The sequence below is a fragment of the Pteronotus mesoamericanus genome, unplaced genomic scaffold (genome assembly GCF_021234165.1).
Source record: "Pteronotus mesoamericanus isolate MK-2021 breed Mesoamerican mustached bat unplaced genomic scaffold, CSHL_Meso_final contig_317, whole genome shotgun sequence".
Lineage (NCBI taxonomy): Eukaryota > Metazoa > Chordata > Mammalia > Chiroptera > Mormoopidae > Pteronotus > Pteronotus mesoamericanus.
Window position 1 is genome coordinate 1671247 of NW_026555133.1, and position 16805 is coordinate 1688051.

Below are 16805 nucleotides of genomic sequence, written 5' to 3' on the forward strand. Positions count from 1 at the left end.
GGCGGCGGGGGGTGGGGGGTTTGTCAGTTGTCTCAGAGCCCCACCCTTCAATAATCGATTCCAACACTTTCATCTTGCCTTCTACAGCCTCTCCATCAACAGAGTGCTTTATAAAGTTTTACTGTTTCTAAAATACGGAGGATAAGAAATACAGAACATTATCAGCTGTAGTGAGTGAAAGAAAGCAGCCACAGGCTGTTATGTGCTTACTGTGCAACAAAAGTAGTTTGTGTATGATCCAGATTTCAGCTGCACAGAGAGCGTAACTTCCGTTATTTTTCATTTAGGCCCCATATCAGCATAAGTTTGCGTAAGTCACACTGTGTAGCACCCAGGCACCACTTGGTCCCTGTGCTTATACCTGGTTCCTGTCCTTAAAGAGCTTCTGCTCTACTCAGGGAGTTGAGACATAATCACATGAAAAGTTAAATAGTTTGTTGCGGTTGGCTTGTTGGTTGCAAGGAACCTGCGGAAGCTCTGGCAGATGAGGGGATGATTGCGGCACAGGCTCTGGAGCCCACCTCTAAGCGGTCAGATCCCGGCTCTGCCACTCAATTCGCTGTTCGACTTTGGACGAGTTGCTTTATCTTCACCAAGCCTCAGTTTCCTCATCTGTAAAATGAAACTAGTAATAGTACCAGTGTCATGGGGTTTTGTGGGGATTAAATTAATTTGGTATGTGTGAAGCTCTTAGAACAGTGCTTGGCTGTCAGTATCCGTTTTTATCTGCTTTAAGGTCCAGAATCTCATTGGCATCTGAGCCCAAGGACTTGCAGCATAGCCAGTTCCTTGGGTCTGGAACCGTGGTGTGTATAGTTTTAGGTTCATAGTAACATCAGGGAACAGCCGGAATAGTCAGTCAGTTGCCCTCCTGCTTCCATCTCCCTCCACTCTGCTCTGTTCTCATCGTTCCTTTACCTGAGTTAATAATGGCCTCTCCAGCCCTAGCTCCCTGTGTGCCCTCTGACATCTTCCTTTTGGGTTTAAGTTGGAAAGGCTGAGGATGAAATCTTTTCTTCAGTCTTGGATTGGCTACCGTTGGGTCAGGAACCCTTTTCTTAGAGTCATGAGCTATGGCTGGGTCAACAAAGGGGCCAAATGGTTGCAAAATCATCCCTTAGACAATGGGAGCTGTGAGCAGGGCAAAGCAGAGCAGGGCAACACAGTCCATTTTTTGAGGTCAGACCTTGGCTCTACTACTTCCTGATTGTGTGTAACTCCGGACAACTCATTTAATTGCTCTAAACTTTCTTCACCTGTGAAATGAATATACCATCAGCACCTACCTCATAGTTTGTTATGAGATTATATTCAGAAGTGCTCAGCAGTACCAGAAAAAAATCCTCAAAAATTGCTAGTTATTTGATTATTAAGGGGGTATGAGGAGAGTGGGCAATGAGAGACACCTGTGAGGTAACCTGGGAGAGCTCAGATAACAAAGATAAGGACTTCACGGAGGGGACATTGCTCAGAGGAGAGTAATGCTGGGAATGTTTTTAGGCCCCAACGTAAACATGTTGCCCTGAGTGAGCCTTTCCCTAATTCCGCAGACTTGGTCAAGCTTGTTCTCTTAGCACCCAGTACTTCTCCATAGCTTGTAATACACCACAGTTATAATTAAACAATTAATCGTTCAGTTGTTTGAGGTCTGCCTCCCCCATCAGAATGTAAACAGCAGAGACTGCCCCATCGTATTCACTGTATGTCTGAGCCTAACACAGCTCCTGGCACAGAGTAAGGATACGTTTAGGTTGGCAGCTTCATGGAGCTGTGGGCTTGAGCAGTTAGAACTGGAGAGTTTTCCTATCTTGTTGGAAGATTCAGTGACTTGCCCCCAAATACTCAGCCCGTTCACAGTAGAGCCAAGAATAGAAACTGAGTTGCCTCACTCTTCATCATATAAGTGGTTGTATTTAATCTTTTCCTGTGTTAGTCCCAGGACTTTTTCATTTGTGTTATTAGACAAGAAGCACCCTGAGCTTCCTTTTTTTTTTTTTTTCTAAATTATGTATTTATTTTAGAGAGAAGAGGAGGAGAGAGACATCAACATGTGGTTGCCTTTCGTGTACCCCCTACTTGGGGACCTGGCCTACACCCCAGGCATGTTCCCTGACTGGGAATTGAACTGGTGACCCTTTGGTTCACAGGCTGGCACTCAATCCACTGAGCCACACCAACCAGGGCTGAGAGCTTCCTTCATGTTAGTAGGGTAGCTTTCTTGAGTGGAAACTGTCATTAATCAAAAATAATGTATTGACCACTATGGGAGGTGTTCTTGTGATTATTATTATTTTTATTGAGGTATAGTTTTTTATTGATTGGTTTTTGAGTGAGAGGAAGAGAGAGAGAGCGCGCTTGCGTGTGTGCGCAATTTGTTTTTCCACATATTTATGCATTCACTGGTTAATCCTTGATACGTGCCCTGACCAGGGATCAAACCTGCAACCTTGGCATATTAAGGTGACGCTCTAACCAACTAAGCTACCTGGCCAGGGCTTATTGAACTATAATTGACATACAACATGATATTAGGTTCAGGTGTACAACACAATGACTCGACATGTATGGGAAATAATCACCACATTAAGTTCAGTAATTCATCACTGTACATACAGAATTTTTATTTTCTTGTGATAACTTTTAAGATTTACTCTCCGCAACTTTAAAATGTGCGCTACAGTAGTATTAACTATAGTCACTATGTTGTATACTATTACATCCCTATGACTTATAATTGGAAATTTGTCCCTTTTAACTACCTTCAGGGTTATTATTTTTAATAACAGCTTTCTTGATATATAATTCACATTCCTCCAAATTCATCCTTTTAAAATATTTTAGAAGTCTTATAACCAAGGATTTATAGAAGGAGCCACATTGAGACTGGTAGGAAGGACAGAGATGCAAAGAGGGCTGGTCCTGCTCCCAGGGCAGCAGCTAAGTTCCCAGCTGCAAAAGTTCCCCCTGGAGCACAGGGTCCCAATCCCACGATGGGCTCCCTGGCCCAGAGCACCAGAGCCAGGAAGAGGTGCCCACATCATATCTGGCTTTGAGAATTAGCAGGGATTCTGTCTACCCGGGAGAGAGAGCAGTCTGCTAAAGACACAGGCACCCTCCTAAAGGGCCATTATACACAATCTCGATCATAGCCACTCATCATGGTCCTGCAGAGGGAAGGTGGAGCAGACTGGAGTCTTGTGAGGACAGACTGGGTTTTGTGGTTCTGGGAAGAGAGCTGAGGGGACAGCTGCCTGGATCTCTGTGCCATTCTCCCATACCGCAGACACCAACTTTCTTAGGTGGAGCCCTCCCCTCCTTAGGGCATCAGCTTGGGGAAATGTAACAGCTCCATCCTCTGGACTCCCAGCCTCCCCACCGTGCAGAGCTCATATGCTGCTAAAGAGTCAGCTGCTTGGGCCAGAGTGTAGAGGTCTAGGCAGACTCTGGGGGCGTCAGTGACTGAGTGGTGTGGCTTTGGGGTGGGGTCATTTCCCCCACTTTCCCATGAACCTGATAGGTAACTACCCCTCACTGGAGATTCGCTAGCCCCACCCTCCAGACTCTAGGTGGCCCCACATGCTCAACTCCTGGTGGCCCCATCCTGCCAAAATCTGGACAGAATCTGGGACACACCAAGTGGTGTGGCACTGGAAAAGGGGCCACTCTTCCCACACTCCCCCAAGCCTGACTGGCACCTTCCCATCATGGAAGATCCATTAGCCCCACCCCCTGGACTCCTGGCAGCTCCTGACAGAATATTGAATAGACTGAGTTGTGTGGCTCTAGAATGAAGGGGCCATTTTCCCCTCAGATGATGACCAGCGCAGAGCCCTCCCTTCACATGGCCAAATCTTGGTCTGTTTGGGCCTGAAAAACTCTGTTGGCCTCACCTTTATGACCCCCTGAGACTCTTATCCCCCCGCAAAAGTCTGATGGCACCACTCAGGGAGCAGCTAGACTTGGTATACCCATGGAGTTCTGCTGAGTGGCCTCAGACCCAGCACTGACACTAAGTTTGAACCTGCATCAACCTGGTGAACACCACTCACCCTCACCTGGTGACTCACTGAGAACCTACCTCATCCAACTTGAGTGCTGCCAGAGGCTCTTTCAGTGACTGAGTGTATCCGGCAGCCAGCAGGCAGAGGCAGGCAGAGGCGGATCTTAAGGTCTCTTGGGACTTTTGCCAATACGCCTCTGGGCCTGGTGCTGATGAAAGCTGACCTTGGTGCACGGCTGGTTTCTTCCTGCACACACCCTGGCCTAGCAGAGGCAGCCACAAACTGTGGATCGCTATGTAACTTCAAACAGGTTGCTCAGGGCCAGTCACAGGCAGCATCTGACATTGCTCTGTACCAGAGTCCTTCCCAAGAGACCCCAGAACCACCACACACAGTGGCTAGCTTCAGACAGAATCAAAGCAGAAACAATAAGCTTCACAAGTGGCATATCCAAAGGGAGATCTTGGCAGGCACGAGACCTTGCTGAGGCAAATTCCGTTTTGTGTAGGCAACACCTTCACAGCAGCTCACATGCTGTAGTTAGGGTTGAGCCTCAGAGTCAGCCAGCCTGAGGGTCGATCCCACGCACAAATGGGGCAATAGCAATCCACACTCAATTACGACAGAAGAGCCCACATAACCCACACAAAGGACATTCCTGGAGTGCCGCGATCGGGTTCTCAAGGAGACTGCACCACTGGGTCCCACAGGACACCTATTACATAAGGCTACTGTACCAAGACTGGGAGTCAGAGCAGAGCTACCCAATACATAGAAACAAACACAAAGAGGCAATTAAAATGGGGAGAGCAATAAACATGCCCCAACTGTAAGGATAGGAGAAGTGTCCAGAAAAAGAGCTAAATGAAATGGAGGCAAGCAATTTACCATATATAGAGTTAAAAAAAATGGTTAAAAGGATGCTCAAGGGACTTCATGAGAACTTCAGCAACAAGATAGTAAGCATTAAAAATGATGTAGAAACCATAAAAGGAACCAGTCACAAATGAGGAATATAATATTTGAAATGAAGAATACACTAGAAGGAATAAATAATAGGTTGGATGAAGCAGGGGACTGAATCAATGATTTGCAAGACAAGGTAGGAGGAAACACCCAATCAGAGCAGCAAAATGAAAAAAGAATTTGAAAAAATTGGGATACCCCTGGCCATGTAGCTCAGTGGATTAGAGCATCGTCCTAATATGCCAAAGTTGTAGGTTTAGTCCCTGGTCAGGACACAAACAAAGAAAGAGCAAATAAAATGCCTTAAAGAGGTGGAACAACAAATCGATGTTTTGCTCGCCCTCCTTTCCTCTCTCTCAAATCAATACATTTTAAAAATTTTAATTAAAAATGAGAAGAGTTTAAGGGATCTTTGGGACAACATGAAGTGTAACAACATCCGCATCATAGGGGCACGAGAGAAAGCAAGGGATCAAGAACATATTTGAAAAAATAGTGACTGAGAAATTCTCTAACCTGGTGAAGGAAAGAGTTATACAAGTCCGGGAAGCACAGAGAGTCCCAAACAAGATGAACCCAAAGAGGCCCATAAGACAGAGAATATTAAAAGGAACAAGAGAAAGACAGGTATCTACGAGGGAGGAAGACCATCAGCTGGTTTCTCAATGGAAATATTTCAGGCCAGATGGGATTGGTATGAAATATTCAAAGTGGTGAAAAGGAAGGACCTAGAACCAAAACTGCTTCACCCAGCAAGGCTTTCATTTTAAAATTGAAGGTGAAATAAAGAGCTTCTTAGTCAAGAAATAGCTAAAGGAGTGTGCTACCACCAAACAAAGTATTATTAAAAATGTTGAAGGGCTTTAAAAAAAAAAAAGCAGGGGGGAGGAGGCAAAATATTATATAAGTATGTACGTATCAGTAATCATTTTAAATGTAAGAGGCCTAATTGCTCCAATCAAAAGACATAGGGTAGCTGAACTGATAGAAGATAAGAACTATTATATGCCGTCTACAAGAGACCCACTTCAGAACAAAAGATGCACTTAAAATATGTAAAAAGATATTTTATGCAAATGGAAAGGAAAAAAAGCTGGAACAGCAATACTTACATCTGACAAAATAGACTTTAAAACAAAGGGTATAGTAAGAGGCAAAGAAGGATACTATATAACAATAAAGGGAGCAATCCAACAAGAGGATCTAACCCTTGTAAACATTTATACACTCAACATAAGAGAACCTGAATATACAATATAAAGCAAGTCTTGATGGACATCAAGGGAGAGACTGACAGTAATACAGTTATAGTCAGGGATTTTAACACCCCATCAACATCAATGGATAGATCTTTCAGACAGGAAATCAACAAGGAAAAGTAGCCTTAAATGAAATACTAAATCAGATGGCTTTAATTGGTATCTTCAGAACATTTCACCCCAGAGTAGCAGATTATACAGTCTTTTCAAATGCACATGGAACATTTTCTAGGCTAGCCCACATATTAGGACACAGAAGAAGTCTCAGTAAATTTTAAAAGATTGTGATCATATTAAATCTCTGAACATAAGTGTGAAACTAGAGCTCAATTACAAGAAAAATGCAGACAAGGGAGCTGAATTACATGTTACTAAAAATGAATGGGTTAACAGTGAGATCAAGGAAGAAATCACAAGTTATCTTGAAACAGCCTTGGCCAAGTAATAACTTGGTTGGTTAGAGCATCATCCTAGTATGCCAAGGTTGTAGGTTTGATCCTCGGTTAGGGCACATACAAGACTCAACCAATGAATGCATAAATAAGTGGAACAGCAAATCAGTGTTTCTGTGTCTCCCTTTCCCTCTTTCCATCTTCCTCCCTCCCTTCCTCTCTCCCTGGCCTCCTTAAATTAAAAAACAAAACAAAACCTTGAAACAATGAAAATGACAACAACTCAAAATCTGAGGGACACAGCAAAAGCAGTCTTAAGGGAAATTCATAGCATTACAGGCTTACCTCTAGAAACAAGAAATATCTCAAATAAAAAAAATAACTTTACACTTAAAGTAACTACAAAAAGAACAACAAAGCCGAAGGTGAGTAGAAGACAGGAAATAATAAGAATGAGAACAGAAATAAGTGAAATAGAAAAAACAAAACAAAACAAAAAAACCCAATAAAACCAAGAGCTGGTTCTTTGAAAAGTTAAACGAGATTGACAAACCTTTAACCAGACTCATTAAGAAAAAAGAGAGGCTCTAAACAAAACAGAATGAATGAGAAGTTGCAACTGACTCCACAGAAATACAAAGCATTGTAAGAAAATATCAAAAGCAACTATATGCCAAAAAATTGGACAATCTGATGAAATGGATAAATTCTTATAGAAACATACAGTCTTCCAAAAATGAATCAGGAAGAATCAGAAAATCGGAATAGACAGATTACAACTAATGAAATTGAAGCAGTAATAATAAATTTTAAAAAACTCCCACTAAATAAAAGTCCTGGACTGGATGGCTTCACAGGTGAACTTAACTAAACATTCAAAGAAGAACTGACACTTACCCTTCTAAAAGTATTGCAAAAGATTCAAGAAGAGGGAAGAGTCACAAGCTCATTTTATGAGGCCAGCATTATCCTAATTTCAAAACCAGAGAAAGACACTAGAAAGAAAGAAAATTACAGGCAAATATCCCTGATGAACATAAATACTAAAATCCTCATCAAAATGTTAGCAAACTGGATCTAGTGATACATTAAAAAGATCATACACCATGACCAAATGGGCTTTATTCCAGGAATGCAGGGTTGATACAATATCCTCAAATCGATAAACATGATGTACCACATAAACAAAATGAAGGAAAAAAACCACATGGCTATATCAATAGATGCAGAAAAAGCATTTGATAAAGCAAACATGTATTTATGATAAAAACTCAGCAAAGTGGGAATAGAGGGAATATACTTCTACATGATAAAAGCCATGTATTAAAAACCCACAGCCAACATCATACTCAATGGGCAAAAACTAAATGTTTCCCTTAAGGTCATGAATAGGACAGGGATGTCTGCTTTCACCACTCTTATTCAACATAATACTGGAAGTCCTAGCCACAGCATTCAGACAAGAAGAAATAAAAGGCATCCAGATTGGAAAGGAAGAAGTGAAACTGTCATTATTTGCAGATGGCACGATACTGTATATGAAGAACCCTAAAGATGCAACCAGAAAAACTGCCAGAACTGATAAATGAGTTCAGTAAAGTAGCAGGATACAAAATAAATATTCAGAAATCAGTTGCATTTTATGCACCAGTAATGAACTATCAGAAAGGGAAGCTAAGAAAACAGTTCCATTTACAATCACACTAAAAAAAATACCTTGGAATAAATTTAACCAAGGATGTACTTGGGAAATTATAAGACACTGAAGAAAGAAAATACAAATTAAGTAGAACCATATACCATGTTCATGGATAGGAAGAATTAACATCCTTAAAATGTCCATACTACCCAAAGCAATCTATAAACTTACTGCAATTCCTATCAAGATACCAATGGCATATTTCACAAAACTAGAACAAATATTCCAAAAATTTATAAGGTACTGCAGAAGATCCTGAATATCCACAGCAATCTTGAGAAAGAAGAAAAAACTTGGAGGAACCATGCTACCTGATATCAAATTATACAAGTCCATAGTAATCAAAACAGCATGGTACTGGCATAAAAACAGGCATATAGATATCAGTGGAACAGAATAGAGAGCTTAGAAACAAACCCACACCATTATAGGACATTCATGTTTGACAAAGGAGGCAAAAAAAAAAAAAATCTCACAAAAAATGGTGTTGAGAAAATTGGACAGATAAAATGCAAAGAACTGTGATTAGACTACCTTCTTACACCAAATACAAGAATAAACTCAAAATGGATTAAAGACTTAAATGTAACTCTCAAAACCATAAAAATTATAGATGAAAGCATAGGCAGTAAAATCTGGGACATTTCTCATTGCAGTATTTTTTCTGGTATGTCACTCTGGCAAGGGAAACAAAAGAAAATAAATGGGACTACGTCAAACTAAAAAGTTTTTGCATAGCAAAGGAAACCATCAACAAAATGAAAAGACAACCCACTGAATGGGAGATTGTGTTTGCCAATGACACATCTGACAGGAGGTTCATATTCAAAATTTTGTAAAGAACTTCTACAACTCAACACCAGAAAAACAAAGAATCCAATTTAAAAAGTGGGCAAACAACATGCATAGACATTTCTCCAGAGAGGACATGACAGATGGCATATATATATATATAAATAAATATATATATAAATGAATGAAAAGATACTCAATGTCACTAATTATTGGAAAATAAAAACTAAAGCCACAATGAGGTATCATTTTATGCTTGTAAGAATGGCTATCTATCATCAATATATCAACAAATAATCAGTGTTGATGACGATGTGGAGAAGAGAGACACCAATGTACTCTGTGTGAATACGGATTGGTTCACCCACTGTGGGAAACAGTGTGGAGTTACCTCAGAAAATTAAAACTGGAACTGCCTTATGACCCAGCAATTTCACTTCTAGGAATATATCTGGAGAAACCCAAAATGCTGATTTGAAAGAATATATACACCCCTGTGTTCATTGCAGCATTATTTGCAATAGTCAAAATTTGGAAGCAGTCCAGATGCCTGTCAGCAGATGAGCAGATAAAAAACGGTGTGGCCCTGGCCAGGTGACTCAGTTGGTTAGAGTGTTAAACCCATTGCAGGTTCGAACTCTGGTCAGGGCACATGCCTGGGTTGCAGGTTCAATCCCCAGTTGGGGCATGTAAGAGGGTCAGCTGATTGATGTTTCTCTTGCATCTCTGTCTCTCTCAAATCAGTGAGTATATCCTTGGGTGAGAATTAAAAAAAAATAAAATAAAAAAGCTGTGGTACATTTACCCTATAGAATAATACTCGGCCATAAAAAAACAATCAAAAGAAAAACAAGGAAATCTTATCTTTTGTGACAGCATGGGTCACCTGGAGAGAGTATTCTGCTAAGTGTAATAAGCCAGTCAGAGAAAGACATGCTGTATGATTTTGCTTATATGTGGAATCTAATGAATAAAATAAACAAAGTAGAAGCAGGCTCATAGATACAGAAAACAGTGACAGCTGTTAGAGGGAAGAGGGAGTGTGGCACTGGGTGAAAAAGGTGAAGGATTAAACAAAAACCTCATAGACACAGACAGCAGTATGGTGATTACCAGAGGGAAAGGGGGTCCAGGGGTAGATAAGTAGGTGGGTAAGGACGGATAAATGGTGATGGAAGGAGACTTCACTTGGGGTGGTGAATATACAATATAATTTACAGATGATGAATGATAAAATTGTACATGTATAATTTTACCTATATAATTTTATTAACCATTGTCACCCAATATATTCAATAAAAATTTTTAAAAATAATAGAAGTATTTCAAAGTGGTTTTTGTGTATTTATAGATGTGCCATCACCACTAATATCAGCACATTTTCATCTACCCTAAGTAAAACCCAGTATCCATGAGCAGCAACTGCATATTCCCACCTCCATTCAGCCCCTGGAAGCCACTAATCTATTTTCTGTCTCTGTGGATTTGCCTGTTGTGAGCATTACACATAAATGGAGCCATACAATATGGACCTCTTTTGACTGGCTTCAGTTTAACATGATGTTTTCAAGGTTCGTTTATGTTGTAGTGCACATCATTACTTCACAGTTTTTTATTGCCATTGTGTGGATATATAACATTTGTTCATTATCTAGGTTGTTTCTACTTCAGTAATGCCACTGTGGACACTTCATGTCCATATTTTCTTGTGGACATATATTATTTTCAATTCTCTTGAGTATCTACTTAGGAGTAGAATTGCTGGGTCATATGTAACCCTTACATTTTGAGGACTGCCAAACTTCTCTGAAGTGGCTTATCATTTTATATTCCCACCAACAATGTGTGATGGTTCCAAGTTCTTCACATCCTCACCTGTGCTTGTTATTGTCCATCCTTTGATTATAGCTACTTTAGTGTATATAAAGTAGTATGCTGTGGCTTTGTTTTGCATTTCCCTAATAACTAATGATGTTGGACATCTCTTCATGTGCTTATTGGCCAATGTTTATTTTCTTCGGAGAAATGTCTATTCAGATCCTCTGCCCATTTTTAAATTGGGTTGTCTTTTTATTGTTGAGTTATTTTATTATCGAGGAGTCTTTTTTTATGTCTGAATATAAGTCTTTTATCAGATGTAAGTCCCTTATCTAGATAAAGTCCCTTATCTGATACATAATTTGCAACTGTTTTCTCCCATTCTGTGGTTTATCTTTTCATTTTCTTGATGGTGTCCTTTAAAACACAAAAGTTTAAACTTCGATAAAGTCCAATTTATCTTTTTTCTTTTGTTGCTTGTGTTTTTGGTGTTATGTGTAAGAAACCATTACCTCGTCCTAGGTCATGAAGATGTACTCCTGTGTTTTCCTTTAAGACTTGCGGTTTAAGCTCTTACATTTTTAGGTCTGTGATCCATTTTGAGTTAATTTTTGTATATGGCGTGAGGTAGGGGTCCAAGTTCGTTCTTTTGCATGTGGATATTCAGTTTTCCTAGCACCATTTGTTGAAAAGACTATTGGATGATATTAGCACTCTTGCAAAAAATTAATTGACCACAAAGTTAGACATTTATTTTTGAAATCTCTATTCTGGTCCATTGATCTATATGTCATATCATCATGCTAGACTTTATTACTGTAACTCTAGTAAGTTACAAGTTGAAATTGTGAAGTATGAGTCTTTGTTCTTCTTTTTCAAGATTATTTGTGTCTTCTGGATCCCTTCCATTTCTATATGATTTTTAAGATAAGCTTGTCAATTTCTACAAAAAAAGCTAGCTGAGATTTTGATAGAAATGCATTGAATATGTAGATCTTAACAAAATCAAGTCTTCTGATTCATAAAAATAGGATATTGCTCTGTTTACTTAGGTCTTCACTTTCAACAGTGTTTTTCAGTTCTCAGTCTAATACTTTTTATGGTTTAATTTATTCTTTTTGATGCTTTTGTAAATAGAATTGTTTTCTTAGTTTCATTTTTGGATTATTTATTGTACTATATGGAACTGCACTTGTATCCTGCAACTTGCTGAACTCTTTGATTAGTTCTAATAGGTTTTTAGTGGATTTCTTAGAATTTTCTACGTATAAGATTAGGTCATCTGCATGTAGACATAGTTTTACTTCTCCTTTTTCAATCTGGATAACTTTCTTTTTCTTGCCTAATTCTCTGTGTAATATTGAATAGAAGTGATCAGAGTAAACCATGTTGTCTTGTTCTCAGATTTTTTTTTAAAAACATATCTATTTGGTCCTATTCTTGAAAAACTTAAACTCACAGCGGAGATGAAATTAATACGTAAAATTGAGGTTGAAATTCATGGGTAGGATGATAGCTGGTAGTGGGCTAGAGTAGCTAGGGAAGACTTTCAGGTGGAGGGGGCTTGTGATTTGGGTTGGCTGACAGGACAGAGGTCATTTTTAGGCATGCCTGCATACTTGAATGTATAAAAACAGGAGTGAAGATAAAGGCGCTGTAGAGCCATTTGGAGAGAGTAGTAGGTGATCATCCAGAGTCATGCTGGTCTTCCTGCTACTGCTTAGTCTGCCTGACTTCACTCAGATTCCATTCGCCTGTTCGTAACTCCCTAAAGAGTAGCGTTTCTCCAGTGGGCCCACTGCCCTCTTCATTAGAATCACCCCGGGGATATGGTAACTATGCAGATCCCTCCTCCTCACCCCAGGCTAAATTGGGATCTCTGGACTCTGGGAGTCTGATTCCCAGATGATTCTTACATATCATGACGTTTGAGAAGCACTATCCAAAAGGACCCTGTGCGGCATCTGTTCACAAGTTTTTCTACCTCATTCAGGCCCCCAATTCTACTTAGGTGATTTTTCCTCTCACATAATTATTAAAGTCAAAATCTTGAGATATTTATGGAGTTCCCTCATCTTCCTTCCTCTTTATCTCAGCGGCCCAATCTCTCTTCACTCTTCATCTTTCTTGTCTTTCTCTCTCCCTCCTCTCATTAGTTATCCACACCCTTGTCCTTATGCCTTCCCACCTTCCAGCCACTGGCGGGACAAGAAGCGGACTGCCGAGAGCAAAGAGTCTGGGCACCAAGAGGAGGAGCTGGAGGAGGCCTGCAACAGCATCATTACAGAGCTGTGTCCACGTGCAGGGGACGAGCCAGGGCTGTTGGGCAGCTTCCCAGGAGCAGGGCACTTCCTCTGCAGGCACCTCGTCTAGATCACCGTCAAAGAGGGTGACCAAGTGCAGACAGTGCGTAGTTGAAGGGCCCACATTTGAGGCCAGATCAGTGCATTAATCATTTGAACTGTTATGCATTTCTGGGCATTCTAAATCACTGGGTGTGTGTATAAGAGAAATAGGCACTGTTGTATTTTATTGCTATGTAAACCCGTGGAAGATACTATGGAATGTATATACACATGCATACACACACATATGTATCATAAAAAAATCAATTCCTCAAGCATCATCAGTCTCCTTTCTGGCTGCTTCTCTTCCACAAGCATGAGAGATCTTCCCTATTTTAAAAACCCTTTTGTCTGGCCCTTCTTCCTCCTTTAGCCATCATCTGATTTCCCCCTTTCCTCTCAGAGTTAGCCTTCTCCAGCGAGGGTGCTACACCCATAACCTTCACTTCCTCATTACTTCATCTCTTCCCTCTGCTCAAAGCTGCAGCCCCCGCAGACGTCCCTAGTGGTTTCCTAGGCGTTAAGGCCAGTGCTGTTATTCTCTGTCCTCTCGGATTGTCTCCTCCTCTGGTGGCTGGCTGTTCCTCTGCTCTCCAATGTGTAGCATGTGGCCATTCTTCAGAGGCAGGCCTTGGCTCTTTTTGTTTTCCCTGTGCACTTTTTTTTAAAAGATTTTATTTATTTATTTTTAGAGAGGGAGAGAAACATCAATGGGTGAGAGAAACACCAATCATTTGCCGGCACCAACTGGGGACTGGGCCCCAACCCAGGCATGTGCCCTGACTGGGAGCTGAATCTGTGACCTTTCATTTTGCATAGTGACACCCAACCAACTGAGCTACACCAGTCAGGGCTCTCTCTCCCTGGACATCTTGTCTCCTGTCTCCAACTCTCAGACTGGTGACTGTCCTCTAAATGTTTACCTCCAGATCTTTGTTTCTAACTGCCTGATAGATATTTACTCCTATGCATCCCCTACCATCTCAAACTCAAGATGCAAACCCTAACTGCTGTCCCTTAGGCTGTCATGGCCTTCCCCACTCTTGAATTCCTGTCACCAGTTGGAACCTTAGCTAGCCTCCGAAGCCCAGCTGAGACACCAGCTCCTCTGAGGAGTCTGCCTGAGATTTCCAACCTGAACGTAGTTCTGGCCTCTGAAACCATGAAACAGATTTTTTTTACCCAGTTGAACTCCCTTAGTTTGTGTGAGGAAGATGAGATCCCAAAGAGTTAAAGACCTGCTTAGGGACACACAGCTAATGCTAAAGTTCTCTCTAGAAAGTCACTCTCCGGCATTCTCTCCATTATACCCAGCGGTTTCTAATATCGTGAGCACTTTCAGTTGCTCCTACGGCATATAGTAATACACTGCCGTGTGTCCACGTTGGGGTACGGGTAAAGTTAGAAGGTCCTTGAGGGACCGCCCATGTTTCTCACATAATGCTGAGCTCCTCGTTGGGCCTAATTGAGGAGCCATCACTCAGTTAGTGCTCAATAAATATTTAATGGATGAATGAAAGAAGAGAAAGTTGCCTTACAGATTTTCCCTGATTAGGGCCCAGCCCAGTGCAGGGTAGATGCAGACACTCAGAAAATATTTATTGGAAGGCTGATGACCGGCAACTTTGCCTCTCAGGTTCAGGTGTTCGGACGCTCTCAGGCAGCGGGGAGCCCTGCTGGCACCAGGCAGAAGGGCAGAGTTGGGAAGCCGCCATGTTAGGAAGGTTATGCCTGGTGGCAGCAGCAGAAGGCAAAGCGGTGGGGCAGGAGCTTTAGGAATTGAGAGGAAGAGACAAACAGGGACGTTTGAAGGGAGAAAGGATGGGGGTGGGTAGAGGATGGTACAGAGGTGGGATTTTTGGTGCGGAAAATGGTATTGCTCCTGAGAAGGGCAAGGGGCTCGCCCCCCGTGGAGCATGTTCTCTCTCTGGAGGATGTTTGATACATAACTGCTCCGTCACATTCACGGTCTCAGTCTAATTTTCCGAGTAACCCTTTCAAGCTGGTGTGGTTATCCTTGCTTGTGGGTCAGAAAAACGACTTGAAACCATTAGGTCAATATCTGAACCCAGTGTCTGACCTCAAAGATTGTTCTTTTCTTTCCTCAGTGCCTCCCACACACAGGGAGGGAGACAGATTTGGAGCTAAGATTATAAAATTAAATCTGTTTGTGCTGATTTGAGGTGATGATATATCATTGTGATTCTAACAGATCTGTCATATTTTAGATTAGGAGCATCTAGAAAATCATGTCCGTAAGTCCTTTTTCCTTGTCTCCATCCATCTAGAAAGAACTAAATCAGATGCAAAAAAAGGACTTACCAGCAGTCAGAGTTAAGAGGCCCCAAAATGAATGAGCCTCTTAGGAGAGATTTTTAGGGAACTGGGTTCCCTTTCTCTAAGTCTAGATTTGCAGATAGTCAGAATACCTTCTTCCAGGTCCCTTGCGTCTCTCAGGTTCAGACAAACCTCTCATTAGCCCCACACTGTGGTGACAGTATCTCCCTTTTCTATGAATGGGGCCTGCTGTTTTCTTAGACCTGTTCAAGGCATTTATTTTATTTGTTTATTTGTTTATTTTTAAGTAACTTCAGCTGGAGCTAAGTAATTGAACATTGAATTACAAAAGTCTTGGTCTGGTCAGCCCAGACCCCTTCAGACCACGTATAAGAAATCCTCTTCCGCTGCTTTCACATCCCGCCCCCACCCCCCACCCCCGCCCCCCAGCAGGTTTGGGATGTTCCTTCAGGCTGCTCTGGGCTAGGCTCTGGACTAGGCGGGTGGTGGATACTGGTAAGCAAGGAGGACCTCCCTTTCTTTTGGTAATTTACAGACAAGTAAATACGCAGTTGCAGTGCATGATAATAATGTGCTCTGATAGGGGAAGCACATTTCTAACCCTCCCGTTCCCCTCTCTGAGAAAACGGACGGAGGCAGTATATAGTGAGTATGTCCTCAGAAAGGCCTCGGGCTGGTTTCTCCCTAGTCTCCAACATGCCCAAGTCCTTCCACGTTCTTGCTTCAGTGGATGCAGGGTGAAGGATTCCTTGGATTGGTTTGGGTTTGTTTTTGTTGTTGGTTTTTTGGGTTTGTTTTGTTTTTTAAGATTTTATTTACTTCTAGAGACGGGGGAAGGGAGGGAGAAAGAGGGAGAGAAACAACAATCTGCTAAAGATACATGGATCGGTTGCCTCTCACACGGCCTGCAACCCAGGCATGTGACCTGACCAGGAATCGAACTGTTGACCTTTTGGTTCGCAGGCTGGCACACAATCGACTGAGCCACACCATCCAGGGCTTGTTGGTTTTTTTGTTTTTTTTTTGTTTTTTTGTTTTTTTGGAAATTCTATATTGGTTTTCATAATCAGGGAGAAAGGAGTTTTAGATTATGTATTTTTAGGTTTATTGGCACAGAGGCTCAAGCACTCCCTGGAGAGCTTGTTTCCTAAGTGACAGCCTCACTTTGTGCCTCCCCTCTCACCCTGCAGGTGGTGGGAGGGTCTGCCCAGTCCGCAGGAGCACAGGAGCCAGGC

General features: G+C 41.6%; 2 protein-coding genes across 14 annotated transcripts in view; one reads left to right on the forward strand and one right to left on the reverse strand.

Annotated features, from left to right (window-relative positions):
* CHRNE (cholinergic receptor nicotinic epsilon subunit) overlaps positions 1-16805 on the reverse strand; it is a 143416-nt gene that overhangs the window by 101788 nt on the left and 24823 nt on the right. The window lies entirely within an intron of this gene.
* MINK1 (misshapen like kinase 1) overlaps positions 1-16805 on the forward strand; it is a 59317-nt gene that overhangs the window by 22804 nt on the left and 19708 nt on the right. The gene's annotated exons all lie outside the window — the stretch shown is intronic.